Source organism: Astatotilapia calliptera, chromosome 12 (assembly GCF_900246225.1).
Source record: "Astatotilapia calliptera chromosome 12, fAstCal1.2, whole genome shotgun sequence".
Classification (NCBI taxonomy): domain Eukaryota; kingdom Metazoa; phylum Chordata; class Actinopteri; order Cichliformes; family Cichlidae; genus Astatotilapia; species Astatotilapia calliptera.
Window position 1 is genome coordinate 14,762,295 of NC_039313.1, and position 17,289 is coordinate 14,779,583.

Genomic DNA, 17,289 nt, shown 5'->3' on the forward strand with positions numbered 1-17,289 from the left:
ATTATTGAAGAAATTCTTCTCACATAGTATGCTGGTGTTACTTTCATAGATATTCTGTACTTTGAGATGATAAAAGTTGTTGGCTATTGGTTTATTGATTTCCTGTATGTACTGTTAATTAGTAGAGATCAATAGCGGTCACTGTAAGTGCCGATTAAAACTGACAAAAGGGCGTAATTCAATTGCATGACAAGATAGTGAAGATTAAATCTAATTCTGTTGCGACTGTTCGTATTCTTTATGCATTGCACTGACAAAACAGTCAATGGAAAAACACAGATTAGTCTAGGAGGGGGAAGGAAACGATCTGAAGAAATCAGCTTTTTATATTCATACATTTTCCACGACTCTTGGGGCACTTGTTTGTTTCTTTCCTGTGGCGACGTGCATTCCACTTTACAGTCTGGATTGCTGTGTTGTGCTATTTGCTGGGCTGAGCTGAGCTGCTCTAAGTCTTTTTTTCTTCCTCTTTTTTTTTTTTACCAGTTTTAGAAGTCTGGGGGTTGAAAGGCACAGAGGCAGTGTCTGGAAATTGGAAGTCATGCTTCTTAATCCTCTAGCATTTGAATACACAGGAGCGGATCTAAAGTCGACCACGTTCACGCATGTGCAGCTACCTAACAAAGACATTCACAAAGAGAAGTGCGTACAAATTCAAAATATAAAAGAAAACCCAAGACTTGTACCTGCGTACACATATCCAGTACACAAAGTGTGATTATAGCGTAAACACTGCCCATATGGGGTGTGGATGCAGCCAACAACAAAATTATTCATAAATAAAAACATACTTAATATTGATTTGACGAATGGCGGGGGGGGGGGGGGCAGCGTAAGATTAAGGCACAGAGAGGGGCACGAGGGAAGGGAGAGTGCCATGAGGCCAGACAGTGAATGGATGAGAAATCAAGAGTGAGAATGAAACGCAGGGCAAAAGGAAGACAAATATTGGCTTTCAATCACACATGCGAGCACATGCACGCACTCACACGCACACACGTGCACACAGAGGCCTTATTGTGTTTTAATGCAGTTTAATGGGGCCCTTTCTCCAGGCCAGGGGGAGTGCAACCAATTCATTGCTATGCTGTACACACCATCTCTCAGAGCTGAGGCAAGGAACTGAGCAAGAGCACGCATGAGTAAAAGGAGAGGGAGAGGCAGAGAGGGAAGGGGATTCAGGACATCAGTGTCTGTCAACCTTGACTTATAGCACAAGCTTCTCTTTCTCTTTGTGTCTCATCTCAGATTCTTTATTCCACTGCTTAGAGTATCATACTGTAGTTTTTGCATATTTTAGTGTATGTACAACAATCTGCAATTCCTGATCCTACTTGTAAACTATAGCATAGGTTTGGAGTGCATGGTTGCACTAACGGGACTCCTAGGCTTCACACCTCATCTTTGCATGTGTGAATGCTTTTCATCCACAGATTTGTATGTTATGTAAGTGGCCTTTCATAATGGACACTCAATCTACTGCTCATCCATTTTTCTTTAGTGACCAGCAAGACAATGTTGAGAGCCAAGGTTGGCTTTGTCACACTCCACTTGCCTTTGCCCCCCCCGCCACTGGCTCTCTGTAATCACCAGACATGTTTCATCTGCCTTGGCACCGAGTGTGCTGCTGTCAGCACAGAAAATCCACCTGCATGCCTGGACAGCTTTCCAGTGATTCAAGGGTAAACACTGATGAGATCTGGTGCTCTCTTCTCATGGTGTTCCATTTGGATGACGGCAGCATGGAGGAGTACAGTGACAAGCTTCCTGAGCCCTGATGTCTGAACACATCATGTACTTTACACACCAACATCCCCTTCCAGCAAACAACAGACCAAGGGTAAAATTGATAAAGGCTCCAGTTATGGTCCCATGCCCCTCCTTTCTACTAAACACAGGTATTTAACAAAGTTCGGATCATTGATCCTCTCTACAGGGTAGTATGTTCAATGTTCTGCTGTTCTTAACATGTATTACTGTCAAACATGACATATCCACTGCCTGATAATGTAAATATGTAATCAGCTAATCACATGGTGGCAATGCAATGCATTTTATGCACGTAGGCATGGTCAAGGTGACCAGCTGAAGAATCAAAATGGTCAACAAAGATGATTTAAGTGCCTTTGAAGTCATGATGGTTGTTTGTTTTAGATGGGTTAGTGTGAGTATTTCAGAAATTGCTGATCTCTAATCTTCCAACAGGAGTAACAGAAAATGATCTGAAAAAGTAAAACTTTGAGTAAAACTAACTTTTTGATGCCAGAGGTCAGAAGAGAATGGCTCGTGTCCTTTGAACTGATAGGAAAGGTACAGAAACTCATATAACTGCGTGTTACAACCAGTCTGTACAAAAGAGCATCTCTAAATGTACAATACATCAAACCTTGAAGCAAATGGGCTCTAACAACAAAAAGGCACACCAGGTGCTACTCCTGTCAGCTAAGAACAGGAAACTGGACAATAGGACCTTGGATAAATGTTGCCTCATCTGATGAGTCTCCATTTCTGATGCAAAATTCTAGCCAAAAAATGCTAGTGTCAGAAACATGAAAGCATGGATCCATCCATCTATGAACAGTTCAGGGTGCAGGTGGTGGTGTAATGGTGTGGGAGACATATTCGTGCCACACTTTGTACTTCTTTGCACCAATAGAACATCCTTTTAATGCCACATCCTACCTGAGAATTGTTACTATCCCTGTCCATTCTTTTATGACCACAGTGTACCCATCTTCTGATAGCACAAAGCTGGAATCATCTTAAACTGGTTTCCTTATAATAATGAGTTCACTGTACTCAAATGGCCTCCACAGTCACCAAATGCCAACCCAAAAGAGCACCTTTGGGATTAGGTGGAAAGGGAGATTCACATTATGGATGTGCAGCTGACAAATCTGCACCAACTATGTGATGCTATCATGTCAACAAAATCTCTGAGGAATGTTTCTAGCACCTTGTTGAGTATGTGAAAAATTAAGGCACTTCTGAAGTTAAATGCAGGACATACTGAGACCTCACAATTAGTTGTGTTGTTGGTCATTTGTACCAATACTCATTAATTATCCAGATTGCACTAAAGGTCACTGAGATATTGTGTATACTGAACTTTAGGGTGAATTACACTATCTGAGAAACCCCCTCTGTGTACAAATTTCTCCAATCATTCAAGGAAAATATTAAGTTTGCTGGACAAGAATAGTTTACTAAAAAGGCATCAGAAATTAGACTATTTATTAAACTGCCCCTTTTTTGGCAAATTAAAACAATGTCTTGCTGTGGTTCCTGACACTGGGAGTTTGCACTCCTACACATATCACTTGAATCCCAGCATTTTAAAATATACTTTAAAAAAAGCCTTGTGCTTCCTGTGTATGCACATCATTCATATCAGTGATACAAGTAGTGGTATTAGCCTTCTTTATTCTTAATAAGCGTTTTATTTTTATTCATTATGGGTGTACGTATTATGGTGTTTTAGTGATTGTTACATGATGTTATTCAACTGAGCTATGCAGAGTTTGAAACTATTGGTTGATGGTTTTTATTGCTCTTTTATATAGGGTTAGAGTTAGTGTTTTTTCTGTAAGAAACTCTACTCTTTCACCGAAATTGTAACCTTATCTTATGAAACGATCAATAAGATGCAAAAAGTAGATAAATGCACATTTTACAGGACCAGGTTTATTAACCTTTATTAGTTTAATAAAAGCTCAAAGTTAGAATGAAGGTCATTAAGCTAAATTATGGTTTCAGATCATGTTTTTTGCTACCAATTTGTTGAAAAACTACCAGCTGAATAGGTACTCTATGTACTGCAGTTAGGTTTTATTCATCTTTTTCATCATTAGCCATTACTCTGTGTGGACAAAAAAAAAACAAAACAAGCCAAAAAAACAAAACAACAGCAACAATAAGTTTTGTCCTACTAGATTAAATTCTGAATCCTATCTTTGCACATCAGTGGATTTAGCTGTCACAACCCATTTAGTCCCTGAACTCAGGTTGCATGCTAGGCAGTGACAATTGGCTGCTGCAGGACATATGTCACATTAGCATCATCTTCATGTTTTCAAGCTGAACACAGGCTTAACTTCCTCTCCTTTTATACATTTTAAGTGTTTTTTTAATGCCTCATCTCACAAAGCAGGCTTACAGTGCATCACCCCTCCCCCCGCTTGGCCACTCAGACCACAACCTGGTCCTTCTCCACCCCACCTACACTCCTATGTGAAGAGGAACCCCCCCACGAAGAAGGTGATAAGGGTGTGGTCTGAGGAATGCACTGAGGCCTTAAGAGACTGTTTTGAATGCACAGACTGGCAGGAACTCTGCAAGCCTCACAGTGAGGAAATCGACGCCCTCACTCACTGCATCATGGACTACATTAATTTCTGTGTTGAGAACACTGTGCCTACCAAGAAGATACAGTGTTTCTCAAACAATAAACCGTGGGTCACCCCAGAACTGAAGGCCCTGCTGAACAAGAAGAAGAGTGCTTTCTGGTCGGGAGACAAGGAGGAACTTAAGAAAGTCCAAAAGGATCTTAAATACAAGATTCGAGAAGGCAAGGAGTGCTTCAGGAGGAAGATGGAAAACCAACTCCAACATAAAAACGTCAGAGAAGTCTGGAGGAACATGAAACAAATCTCTGGACATTTCCAGGACAATGGAGGAGCCACAGTGTCTGCTGGCCGGGGGTGGGCTAACAACTTGAATGTCTGTGAAGGTTCTCAGTCATCCAGGTCATCGTAGTCGAAGGAGCTTGCAAAGAAAAGCGTCTGGACTTCTTTAAGTTGCTTGAAGACGTTTCACCTCTCATCCAAGAAGCTTCTTCAGTTCTAAGGTCAAATGGTGGAGAGTCCCAGATATAAACCTAGTGGGAGTAACCCCCCACAGAGGGACAAAAGGACCCCCTGATGATCCGCTAATCGCCTGAGCCAAGGTGTGAAACTGGGTGTGGGTCCCAATCAGCCAGAGTTTCGGGTGTGTTCATTGTGAAACCTGGCCCCACCTTATCATGCGAATTCCTGAGATCAGATGGCCCAGGATGTGAGTGGGCGTTAAGGCGTCTGGGAAGGGATCTCAAAACTGGATTATAGATGGGAGACAGTTGGTGTCGTAAACCCCCGCTTCTGTTCAAAGATGGTCGCTCACAGTGGACATAGATGGCTTCTTTCACTCCTCTTTCAAACCATCTGTCCTCTCTGTCCAAAATGTGAACATTGGCATCCTCGAAAGAGTGTCCTTTATCCTTAAGATGCAGATGGACTGCTGATTCTTGTCCTGTGAAGGTGGCTCTTCTGTGTTGTGCCATGCGCTTGTGAAGTGGCTGTTTGGTCTCTCCAATGTAGAGGTCTGAGCATTCCTCGCTGCACTGTACAGCATACACCACATTGTTAAGTTTGTGTTTTGGCGTTTTGTCTTTCGGGTAAACCAGTTTTTGTCTGAGCGTGTTGTTGAGTCTGAAATGCACCGGGATGTCATGCTTGGAGAAAACTCTCCTGAGTTTCTCTGATACACCGGCTACATAGGGGGTGACAATGTTGGACCTGAACTGTGGAAGACTTCCTGTGTGGTTCCGGTGCCAAAAATCGCACACCCAAGGGAGCCCAACCACTTCAGGCCTGTTGCCTTGACTTCTCATCTGATGAAGACCATGGAAAGGCTCATCCTGCACTACCTTCAGCCACTGGTGGGCTCAGTGTTGGATCCCCTGCAGTTTGCCTACCGTTCTGGAATTGGGGTGGATGACGCTGTCATCTACCTAGTACACCGATCCCTCTCTCACTTAGAGCAGGTGGGGAGCACTGTGAGGATCATGTTTTTTGACTTCTCCAGTGCTTTCAACACCATCCAACCTGCACTACTGAGAGGGAAGCTGGAGGCAAACAGCTGACTGCATGGACCATCGACTACCTTACCAACAGACCACAGTATGTGAGGCTCCATGACTGTGTGTCCGAGGTGGTAATCTGCAGCACGGGGGCACCACAGGGCACGGTTCTCTCACCCTTCCTGTTCAGCCTTTACACTTCAGACTTCTGTTATAATTCGGACAATTGCCATGATACAGCCATCATTGGATGCGTATCAGACGGGAATGATCAGGAATACAGGGGGGTCATCAGTGACTTTGTTGGCTGGTGTGAGACCAACGTACTTCAAATCAACGCCGGCAAGATAAAGGAGATGATCATAGACTTCAGGAGGAAGTCACCCCCTACAACACCGGTGAACATCCAAGGGAAAGACATTGAGATAGTGGACTCTTATAAGTACCTGGGTGTTCGCCTCAACAATAAACTGGACTGGACTACAAATACAGACGTCCTGTATAAGAAGGGCCAGAGTCGACTCCACCTGCTGAGGAGACTGAGGTCCTTCGGAGTCTGCAGGACATTCTATGACACTGTGGTAGCATCTTCCCTTTTCTATGCAGTGGCCTGCTGGGGGAGTGGATGCACGGACAGGGACAGGAGCAGGATTGACAAACTGGTGCGGAGGTCTAGCTCCGTGCTGGGATGTCCCCTGGAGTCTGTGGAGGTGGTTGGTGAGGGGAGGATGTTAGTAAAGCTGACATCCATCATGAACAACCCACATCACCCACTGCATGAGTATGTAAGTGGGCTGAGCAGCTCCTTTAGTCAGAGACTGAAACACCCTCGCTGCAGGAAGGAGCACTTTCGCAGATCATTCATCCCAACAGCAGTTAGACTCTATAACTCCTCAATCACGATGTCATAAGTCACTGGACACTGAGCATCCACGGTCACCACTTCATGCATAATGGACCTTCCATGACCTTCCAAGCTATATAGTTTATGTCTTCCATATTTCCAACGATATCCATAATCACATACTGTGTATGCTACCATTGTATATAGTGTATTATCTTACTTTTTTTCATTGATTGTACTTAATTGTATTTTTGTATTTCCTTCATATATCTGTACCTGAGCTGAGGTGGCGCAAAAATTTCCCCGTTGTGGGATCAATGAAGTCTTATCTTATCTTATCTTATCTGGGAACTTAGTTTGTATTCTTCCTATTTTGCAGATAGTGTACCACAGGGAACTAGATAACTGTGGAATATGTCTTCAGATGCACCAGTTGTCAAGGACTCCAGAAACAACATGTAAGTGTGTTTGCATGATGACAAAGAGGGTGTTTTCAAAATTACCAATGTGCTCTTAGTTGAGGCGGAATAAATTTAAATGAAGTCCCCACTGGAAGGGCAGGGGCAAGGTGGCAGTGCAGATTAAACACAGGACCTTTAACCAGGAGGCTCATGCTCATGTCCCATGTTGAAACATTGTTTTTGGACCTAGCTCATTTAATCCCCCCTCCCCCCTTTTTTTTTTCCTGGATTCCTTTCACAGTCCAAAGAAGTGTGTGTTGGGTTAATCTAAAGCTCTGTAATGGACTGGAAACCCATCCAGAGTGTACCCTGCCTGTGACAGCTGGGACAGACTCCAGCCACACTCCAAGTTGAGTTCGGTGAGCAGTTAAGAGAGTGGACAAAAAAACTAAAGACATCTATAGAGGACTGTTTATTTACTTATAGTATACAATCACTAGTGACAAGAAAAGGTTGCTGATTGAATTCCAACCAGAGACACAAATCCCTTTTGGAGTGGTGTCAGGAAGAGCATCTGTGTGAAACGCCGCCAAATCAAACATGTGGAGCTACTCGCTATGGAGACCCCTTGTTACAAGGGAGCAGCCCAAGCAGGGCTGGACTGGGACAAAAAATTGGCCCGGGCATTTTGACTAGAGACCGTCTTGTTGGTATATATGTATCAGTCTAATAAACTTAAACCTACACCATCCTCCCTATTCTGGTATTCTAAACAGTACCCGAAAGTAGACTGCTTGGTCGAGTTAACCTCCTGAACTATCTACAGCATATGGTGAAAACCTGAAATTAAGACAGAGAAGACTAGAGGTGAGACATGATCATTACTGATTACTGATGACAGATTTAGATATATTTTCATAAACCATTCATTTGCCACATCAATAAACAGCACGGCAGGGCAAAATATTTTTTCTAACATGGCAACCTTTAAAAAGTGAAAGGAGATAGAAAGACAGGTGAGAAAGAATAAAACTTAATTGACTTTTTGAGGGCATTTTACACACAGTACTGGTACAGTATCTAGAAAATGTGGAAAAATACTGGCATCATATACAGTACTTAGCTACTTCTGACGAAATTATGATGGGACCCTAAAATAAATTCCTATGTACAATAATGGATTTCTACACATTTTACATCAGATGAATACGTTTGTTGTAAGATTCAGATAAATATTTGTTAAAAGCGAGACATTTTAAATGACAATAAGAAAGAAAAGTATTTCTTTGTGCCCCCCTTTCCCTGTTAATGCCCTACCTGGGCCCCTGGCAAAACTTTGCTAGATCCGCCCCTGCACAGTTACCAGCTGTCAGCTACATAAAAAAGGATCCTGGTGTTATTTGTCTCTCAGAAACAGTTCATAACTTCCCTTCAACTCATTCATGTCACCTAAAAGGTAAACCTGTTTCTCCATCACCTGTTCAGCTCTGATGATTCAGTAAGAACATCTCCTGGTTTCATCTTCATGTTTCCCTCTCACCAGATAACCAAACCGATATCACGACCAGCAGCTTTTACAGCTGTGGCTCCAGCAAACATCAGCTGATACTAGAAATTAATATTAAATAAATTCTAACAACAGCTGATCAAGCTTAAACGCGCTGCTGTTATTTAGCACGACATCCGCTCAGCAGTATAGAAACTCTGTCATGCTAGTTAGCACACACTACGAGTTATTGTAAAATAAAATATACCTAAACTTGGTTTATGTCTGACCCAGATAGACTGCAGGTCATAACTTCTTACCTGAAGCTCATTTCACCGCCTTGGGTCTCTGCTCCTCCTGCCTTTCCGTCATCCACCTGCCAGCATGTTGCATCTGCTGGCCTCCACCACTTGCTAATGTTACTGAATCTGTGGAAGCTCCGCAATAGCCACCACCAAACAACTGAGTTATTTTTACACATCTCCCAGCATCTGGCCAATCCACCACTTTTCAGTGTTTATACCGTTACGGAAAAAAAACAAAAAAACATCGGACCATAAAAACGAAAAACCACCATCGGCCATACCGGCCAGTCCAGCTATGAGCCCAAGGTAGCTTTTAAACTATCACAGGCTATCACCAATTTACAAATCAAACCACAGACCTGATTAATTCCAGTTAGCCCTCATCCTAGACTAGTCGGGATTACATATCAAGAATTTTTATGACTTTCACAGTCTAAATAAATGTTTCATGTTTACTTCAATCAATGAAACCTTAGTCACTTTGAGCTAAATGAAGATGAGTAAAAGGCTGCTCACTTAGATCAACATGGTCCCATTTAATTTTGCTTGTCATCTCTGCAGTTAGTTCTGTATGCTGACAATTACTTTAAACATGTTGTTTTCCAGAATCTTGGAGTGTAATAAGCACGGGATGTCAACAAGATGTTAAAGCTACAGGTGCTCAAATACAAAATAAATGAGGACAGCTGGCAAAGGTGGCTGACATCACAAGCACAAAAACATTCTGTGGGTCCAAAAAAACCCCTCTTCCATTAAGTGCTTGTGGTCTCCACAGGGCAGTTATAAAATATGAATGAATTAGTGATTACACAAGGTTATTTCACACAAAATAGATGACAGCCTTCCTTTTAAGAACGGTTTACACCAGGCACATATTTCCCAAAGGAAATTTGTGATAAAAATCGCAGCTTGATGGCTGCCAAGAACATGCGCATACACAGAAAAATCAGAAAGCCATTTGTGTTCAACAGACAACATATCAGAGAGCTCTAACTGCTTTGGTCCCATGGTAATACACATCAAACACTGTGTATCCTCTTGTCCTCTCCTCAACTCTCTGCTGTCAATCTAGTCTCCTTTGCCAATCTTTTCTCCACAATCATCCACTCTTTCCTCCTTTTTAAATGTTTACGCTTTTGTCCAAAATCCATTTCTTCTGTTACTTTTCACCCAGTGGAAACACCTCTCGTCTCTTCCTCAAAGCTCCTACATCACCCGCTCAGTAATCTTACCAAGAAAATAGTGTCACTAGCCAACTATTCAGGCATCTTTCTCTACTTTTCTTTGTTATTTAAACTTTCCTCCCTGCTTGTCAATGCCAGCCAACCTTCCAAACAACCCTCAGCTTTTTATAGCGGCCAACTTTTACTTTGATTTTAGATTTGCTGCTCTTATTTGCCATCCTCTTCTGATCTGCCTTTTAACTTCCAGAGTATCATGTACTTATTGTTAACTTTGAGCATTTGCTACAGCTTACTTTTTTTCCTAACTCCTTTCTCATGACCCATTAAGACCTCTTATTTCACTGTTTCAGCCACTAAGATGATTAGATGCCCCAATCCCATTATTCGTGAAGCTAGACTCGTGGATTCACATTTCAAAGCTAACTGGCAGTACATGTTAACTTAAACCCTGTCCTTACCTCCCCTCATTTGTTGCTTCCTCTCCTCTTTCTTTGTCATGTCTTTTCTGGCCTCTCCCCTCTAACTTGTCAGTGCTGCTCTCATTCCTTTAATTTTCTCTTCTTCTATTCTACCCATCTGCTCATCTCCTTTCACTTTGTCTTTTCTTTTCTCATCCCCAGAAAGAGACAACCACACCCCTTTTATTCTCACAGTTTACCTCCTATAACCTCTCTAACCCTGTTATTCTCCTCTATCTTGACTTTCTTTCTTTTCTCCTTCTACTGGTCTCTCTTTCTTTATCTGACTCTCAGAAGACCTTCTGGCTAAAAGGTGTGAAGGAGGAACTAAGTGCTTTCTCCTGTCTATAAACACTGTCCTTTATGCCTGTGTGGCTCCGGGCCTGCCTGCCTGTGGGAGGGAAAGAAGGGAGCTGTCTGCAGAGATTTATCTAGTGCTCAATCTATTTTGTCGGAAATTTTCGAACACTTGCTCGGTCCCACCTTGTCCCCTTAAAGAGAAAGAATGGTGAAATTAATGAAAGAACAATAAAGAGGGTGTAACTAGACAAAAGAATAAATGTCCTATTCTTGTATGTAGACAAAGAATAGCACCCAGCATCTTAGTATGCAGTTTCATCAAAGATGCAGTACATTGATGGACCTGAAAGTGAGATAAATAAATATAAATGTAATCTATTAATATACCTTTTCTAACCCATCAAATCAGAAATCTTTACCTTGGTAATGACTAATAAAGCACTAGTTTAATATGTAATACATGAGATTCACCCCAAGGGAAAAATATATATAACTTAATATGAGAGCTATTTGCACTGTAACTCTCAGAAGTAATGTAACAATTTCCTTTGGACTTAAGGGCTTTATATTTATGCCAGAAGCTAAGGCTTAGAATTACAGTCCGTAACAATAAATGAAGGATAAAGATATCAAGGTTTTTGTTCAAGGGGACCTCATGAGGTCTGCTTGAGGCATACTGGAGGCTTGGACCTTGAAATGAAGGACTGCAAGCACGATGAAAAATGTACAGTAAGAGTTGAAAAAAAAAGAAAAGATAAAGCCAAAGAAAATTGTGTGCCTTTTGCACCCGTGTACAAGAATTGAGGAGAAAAAAGATGGCGCAGATAATACCAAACTAAAAAAAAGAGGACTTGTTTTGGACTTTAATGAATTTGTGCGATACTGACATCCTGTTTTCATCTGCTGTTCTTTGTACATGGACAAGAGTGAATGTACTTATTAGTGCAGCTTCAAGTTTCTGAGCTAATGTTAAAGGATATTTTAGCACTTATGTCACTTGGAGTAAAGCTGAATTTTAAAAAAAAAATGCCACAAGTGACTTTGTATTCACATTATGTTTCATGTGGAGCTGACATTTCAGTCATTATTGACATCTTCACCCAGGAGGGCTCCAAGTGCATGAAGAATAGACAATTTAACAGTCAAATAGCTCATTTCCTCTGGGCACATTCCCTATTCACCTTCCCCTTTCCCAATTTTCTTCTTCAAACCACAGGGGGTGAAACTTATTTTCTTGTTCTTTTTTTTCTGCTTTGTGCATCTCTCTCTGATTTCATCTCTCATGAATGGATATCTCACTCTCCCTATCTATCTCTTTAAGTGCTTGACTAGGGCCAGTGCCACTGCATTGGCAGTTCTGAGCATTTCATTAAAGTGCTTCGTATACCTCACTTCTCTCCACATTCACCTCTGTGACCCTAACACTGTTGTTTGTAGGTGGGCATGTGCGCAACCATTCCCTGGGGAGCTGCCAGTAATGGTTCCACTTATTGCCTAAAAAAAACAGACCAAATATCCTTGTTAGGTCTCTTTTCTCCTCCTCGCCTTTACGCTCTCCTATTTTCAAATCTCTCAACCAGTTTCACCCACATGATTTACACACGTCAGCCACTTGTGATGGAGAAAGAGCAGTTTTAGCTTCCACTATGGTAAATTAGCGGTCCTACTGACAGACTGTCAACTGCGTGTCAATCATCAGCGTGAAATAGTTTCCCTGTGGGTGAAATGGCAGAGTTTAAAACTTGGCAGAGAGAAGAGAAAAGCTGTAATAGAGGAGTAGAAAGGAGGGGTTGACGTTTTTCTTGACGCAGCTGCAAATATCAGAAGTTGCGTGAGATTACGTGAGTTTCAAACAAGACTGAGGCATAATTTCAGTATGAATTGTTATCATTTCAAAATTGAATTTAAAAGAAACACCGCACATCATGTTCCACCTGTTATTTCACCTGTTTCTCGCCTTCATTTGTCAGCCAGTCGCTCCTCTGTCTCTATTTTGGAAGCAACACTGAATGTAACTGAATGAAATGAAATGAAAATGAGGAGAGAAGAAGAAAGAAAAAAAAGGGAAGAAAGCCAAAATCACAACAGCAGTGGCCACAGAGGGGGCAGCAGGCAAAGCTGTGTAAAGATAAAGGGTGCGCGTGTGTGTGTGTGTAAGGGTTTCAGTGAGGGCGTGCACGTGCGAACACATAATTCCATGAACAGACGTGAAGACACTGACAGGTGTAATGGGGATAAAATTCATAGCCTGAATCACGTTGATTATTTGTTTTTGATTTTTGTAATGCAGTCAGCTCTGATGCCAGTAGTACCTTGAATTCAATTGGGCAGAATAAAAAGCAGTGAGACCAAAAAAGAGCACTTTATTTCCAAAAAGCATCAAATCAAATCAGGACGGAGTTTTGGGTTGTTTTTTTTTTTTTTTTTTTTGGGGGGGGGGGGGGGGGGGACTCTGATAAAAACACAAAGCATTAGAGTTGGGTAGCTATGAGTAGCACTGTGTTTATGTGTGTTGATGTGTGGGCACTTGTGCTGCCACACTGTATCAGTGCTGTTTAGCAATTTATTAAGGGTTTTGTCCACTGGTGAAGCAGCACTCCACCGTCTCAAGCTATTTCAGGGACTTTTCATGCTGCATAGCGATTCTAGTTTGCTGTTATGACATTTGCACATGTTTATAAGCTTGTGCCGGTATTTGTCTAAGTCTCTGTGCACATGATCATAACATTAAGAAAACAGACAAATACAAAAACAAATAAATAAAAACAATGCTAAGTTGATTCAGTCTCTACTTGAGAGTATTTAGAGATCAGCATCCTTAATGCTCATTATCAAGCTCAAAATCAAGCTCCAAGCTTTAAATTTTAATCTGAGTTTTAAGTGAAGAACTGAACTGTAGATATATATATTCTTTTAAATACATAGAAACCCGGGAAGGTGAAAACATCTGCTGTATTTCTTTACAGAATTTTCCACAAAAAATCAAAACAATGACTTTGAATAGCGTCATGTGTATCTATCTAATTTTCTTGAATGTTTAACACTATTGGTCACAAGTCCATGTCTTATTTCAAAGTGAATTTTTCTGAAGCACAGAGTCTGAAAAATGTGTAACTGTCTAGAAAGTCTAGACATTAATGTCTAGAAAGTAATGCACTCCCAAGAGCTGAGATGAGCAGTCAGATATAATGTGGCTTGCTGCATAAAATGACAATGAAATGTTAAAGCTATGTTCAGTCCAATGAAAATCATTAACCCTCTGCACCCCATAATGACTGCAGCCGCCTGCTCTGCATATCCATCCCCATAATAGCCAGAGACATCCAGCATTTTAATAAATTAATGAATTAATAATAATACATTTTATTTAAAAGCGCCTTTCAAGACAGTGGAGGATCCCATATCTGCTGACACAGAGTAATTGTAATGATATCAGGGGAAAACAGTGTTTTATACATGTTTGTTGTGGTAAAGCCCTGATTTTAGTTCAAAACATGAGGCTTCAGGAGGAAGAGTGGGAGGTGGAGATGAGGTAGAAAAGAGCAATAGTGGAATAGGCAAATGAAGATGGAGAGGAGAAAGAGGTGTAAAATTATGTAAAATCTTAAATGGTAATGCCTAGTTTGAGTGGGTCATTTCAGTCTTCAAATTCAAAACTCAAAAATTACACATTTCAATAGTTTTTAAACTAAATTCATTACTAATGAATTACCTTACCAGACTCTCAGGATTCTGGAACATGATAATAGAATTCTGCTGGGATACAAATGGTTAAAGGAGTGACCAGGGCTAATGATTCAAATATAATACAATATTCTTAAAACAAAGTGTATTTGATATCCATAAACTTAGCATGCAAATTAATAGATATCAAAAAGGAAACAAATGAACTGGTAGTGTTGGCCAATTCTACTAAACATCTTAAAACTGATGTACTACGATAAAATCAGAATACTCTCCAACTCTGTAAGGAAAGTATGTAGACATATTAGTTAAATGCAGTAATATGAAGAAAGTAAGAAATAATGCACAAAGTACTCTGGGCAATATTATCATCGGTACTCTCACAGTATGTTTGGCGAGCTTAAAAAGGCAAATATGACCTCCTTTCCCATTTAGTTGGGTCTCCTTTTTTCTTGATGCAGGATACGGCTCTTTGACAGAGAAACCTTAACTTTATGCCAACATTTTTTGTGTTTCAAAGCTACCTAGGATATTAAACAAAAAATATTGTTTATTCATTTTTCTCCCAGGCATACTCTGGATTTAATAACAAGTCCTAGACTCTCTTATTTCACACCAAAAATAGGAGAATGACTTACATCCCTGGTATTACTGGTAAAAAGATATAAATAATGCTGTCAGAGTTACAAATTACTTAGTTCTAATACCTCTTAATGTAATTGTAGTGATATGTGTTTGAAAGTTTAGCAAAGTAACCACGGTAAACAGTGACATCTACACCAATACAACATGCTTTATTGTTCATATAAAATGGGTGTTGGATTGGGGTTATTCATAGATATGTCACAGTGTATTATGACCAAGGATCAATATCATTTTTTGCCAGTTGCTAGACTGTGCTGCACTGTGTGCAGAGGAGGGAAATTATGATGTCCCTCCAGGGGAGCGTTGCTATTGAGTGCTAACTTGAAAAGAGAAGTTACAGCAAAATAATTTCACAGTCATCTTTTCCCCATCTACCGTGAAGACAAAGACAACTTTGTAACTTTGTAAATGGGGAAGTTGGCTGTCAAGCAGCCAAGTAGAGGAAAAGAGAGTTTTCATTGGTCAATGCTCAGCAGGGGCAGGAAGGAAACCTAGTCCTCTCTTTCTGACTTCTATTCAAATGACACTTTCTATCTACCAACCAATCAACAGACCTACCACCAATTGAGCACACACACACACACACACACACACACACACACACACACACACACACACACACACACACACACACACACACAACATATAAATTACTCAAAGCTCCAAAAGTCTGGTTGGAACTAGTTTGTGCCCAGCTGTCAGCTGCTGGACTCCGCACACACACGCACAAAATAACATCAAACTGCCTCTTGTAAAATGTCAGCGTTGCCATGGATACCCTCCACCCCCACCCATGATTAAATAGGAGGTTAATTGAATTATTGCCATTCATTACTTAATAAAGCTAAGATTGAAAGAGAAAAAGATAAAGTGGAAAAGAGAGATGAGGGGAAAAAAATGATGGGAACGGATAAAGATTAAAGAAGAGAGATGTTAACATCTTTGAAATTCAGCCATTACTACAGCAGACAGATAAACGGATACATCTAGTGAAGAAGAATGAGCTGGGAAATGTCAGTGCATCACGAAAGCCACCATGTCCTCTGTATAAGTGGATCTGTGTAGGTGTATGTTTCACTGTGTATACAGTTTTTTGTTTGGCAGTTGGATAAATGGACAAATCAAGACAGGATGGCAAACAGGAGGAGGTCATCTGAGCTCTGAGTGATGGAAGGGCCTCAGAAAAAGAGATTTCGTTGGTCTCTATGGCAGCTGACTGCTCTGTGCATTTTCATTGGAGAATGAAGACAGAATGCGGAGGATGGATAAAAACATCCATCCATCTGTGGAAGAAGGAAGGAAAGGAGGACAGTGGGGCATAAGAATAAATGATGCGGGTGTCAGTTTCTATCAGAGTTGCAAATTAACGTAGTGCAAATACTTTGTTACTATATTTAGGAATAATTTTCAGGTATCTGTACTTTACTTGAGTATTTATTTTTCCGACAACTTTTTACTTTTATTCCATCCATCCATCCATCCATCTTCATCCGCTTTGTCCGGGGCCGGGTCGCGGGGCCAGCAGCCTAAGCAAAGAGGCCCAGACCTCCCTCTCCCCAGCCACCTCCTCCAGCTTATCCGGGGGAATACCAAGGCGTTCCCAGGCCAGCCGAGAGATATAATCTCTCCAGCGTGTCCTGGGTCTGCCCCGGGGCCTCCTCCCGGTGGGACATGCCTGGAACACCTCACCCAGGAGGCGCCCAGGGGGCATCCTTGTCAGATGCCCGAACCACCTCAGCTGGCTCCTTTCGATGTGGAGCAGCAGCTGCTCTACTCTGAGCCCCTCCTGGATGGCCGAACTTCTCACCCTATCTCTAAGGGAGAGGCCAGCCACCCTTCGGAGGAAGCTCATTTCTGCCGCTTGTATCCGCGATCTCGTTCTTTCGGTCACTACCCACAGCTCGTGGCCATAGGTGAGGGTAGGGACGTAGATCGACCGGTAAATTGAGAGCTTCGCTTTTACACTCAGCTCCCTCTTCACCACGACGGACCGGTGCAGCGTCCGCATTACTGCAGCTGCAGCCCCAATCCGTCTGTCGATCTCCGGCTCCCTTCTCCCATCACTCGCGAACAAGACCCCGAGATACTTGAACTCCTCCACTTGTGGCAGGAACTCATCCCCGACCCGGAGTGGGCACTCCACCCT

At 41.6% G+C, this 17,289-nt stretch overlaps 1 protein-coding gene across 4 annotated transcripts in view; it reads right to left on the reverse strand.

The window, feature by feature from the left end:
• grid2 (glutamate receptor, ionotropic, delta 2) overlaps positions 1–17,289 on the reverse strand; it is a 557,059-nt gene that overhangs the window by 420,187 nt on the left and 119,583 nt on the right. The window lies entirely within an intron of this gene.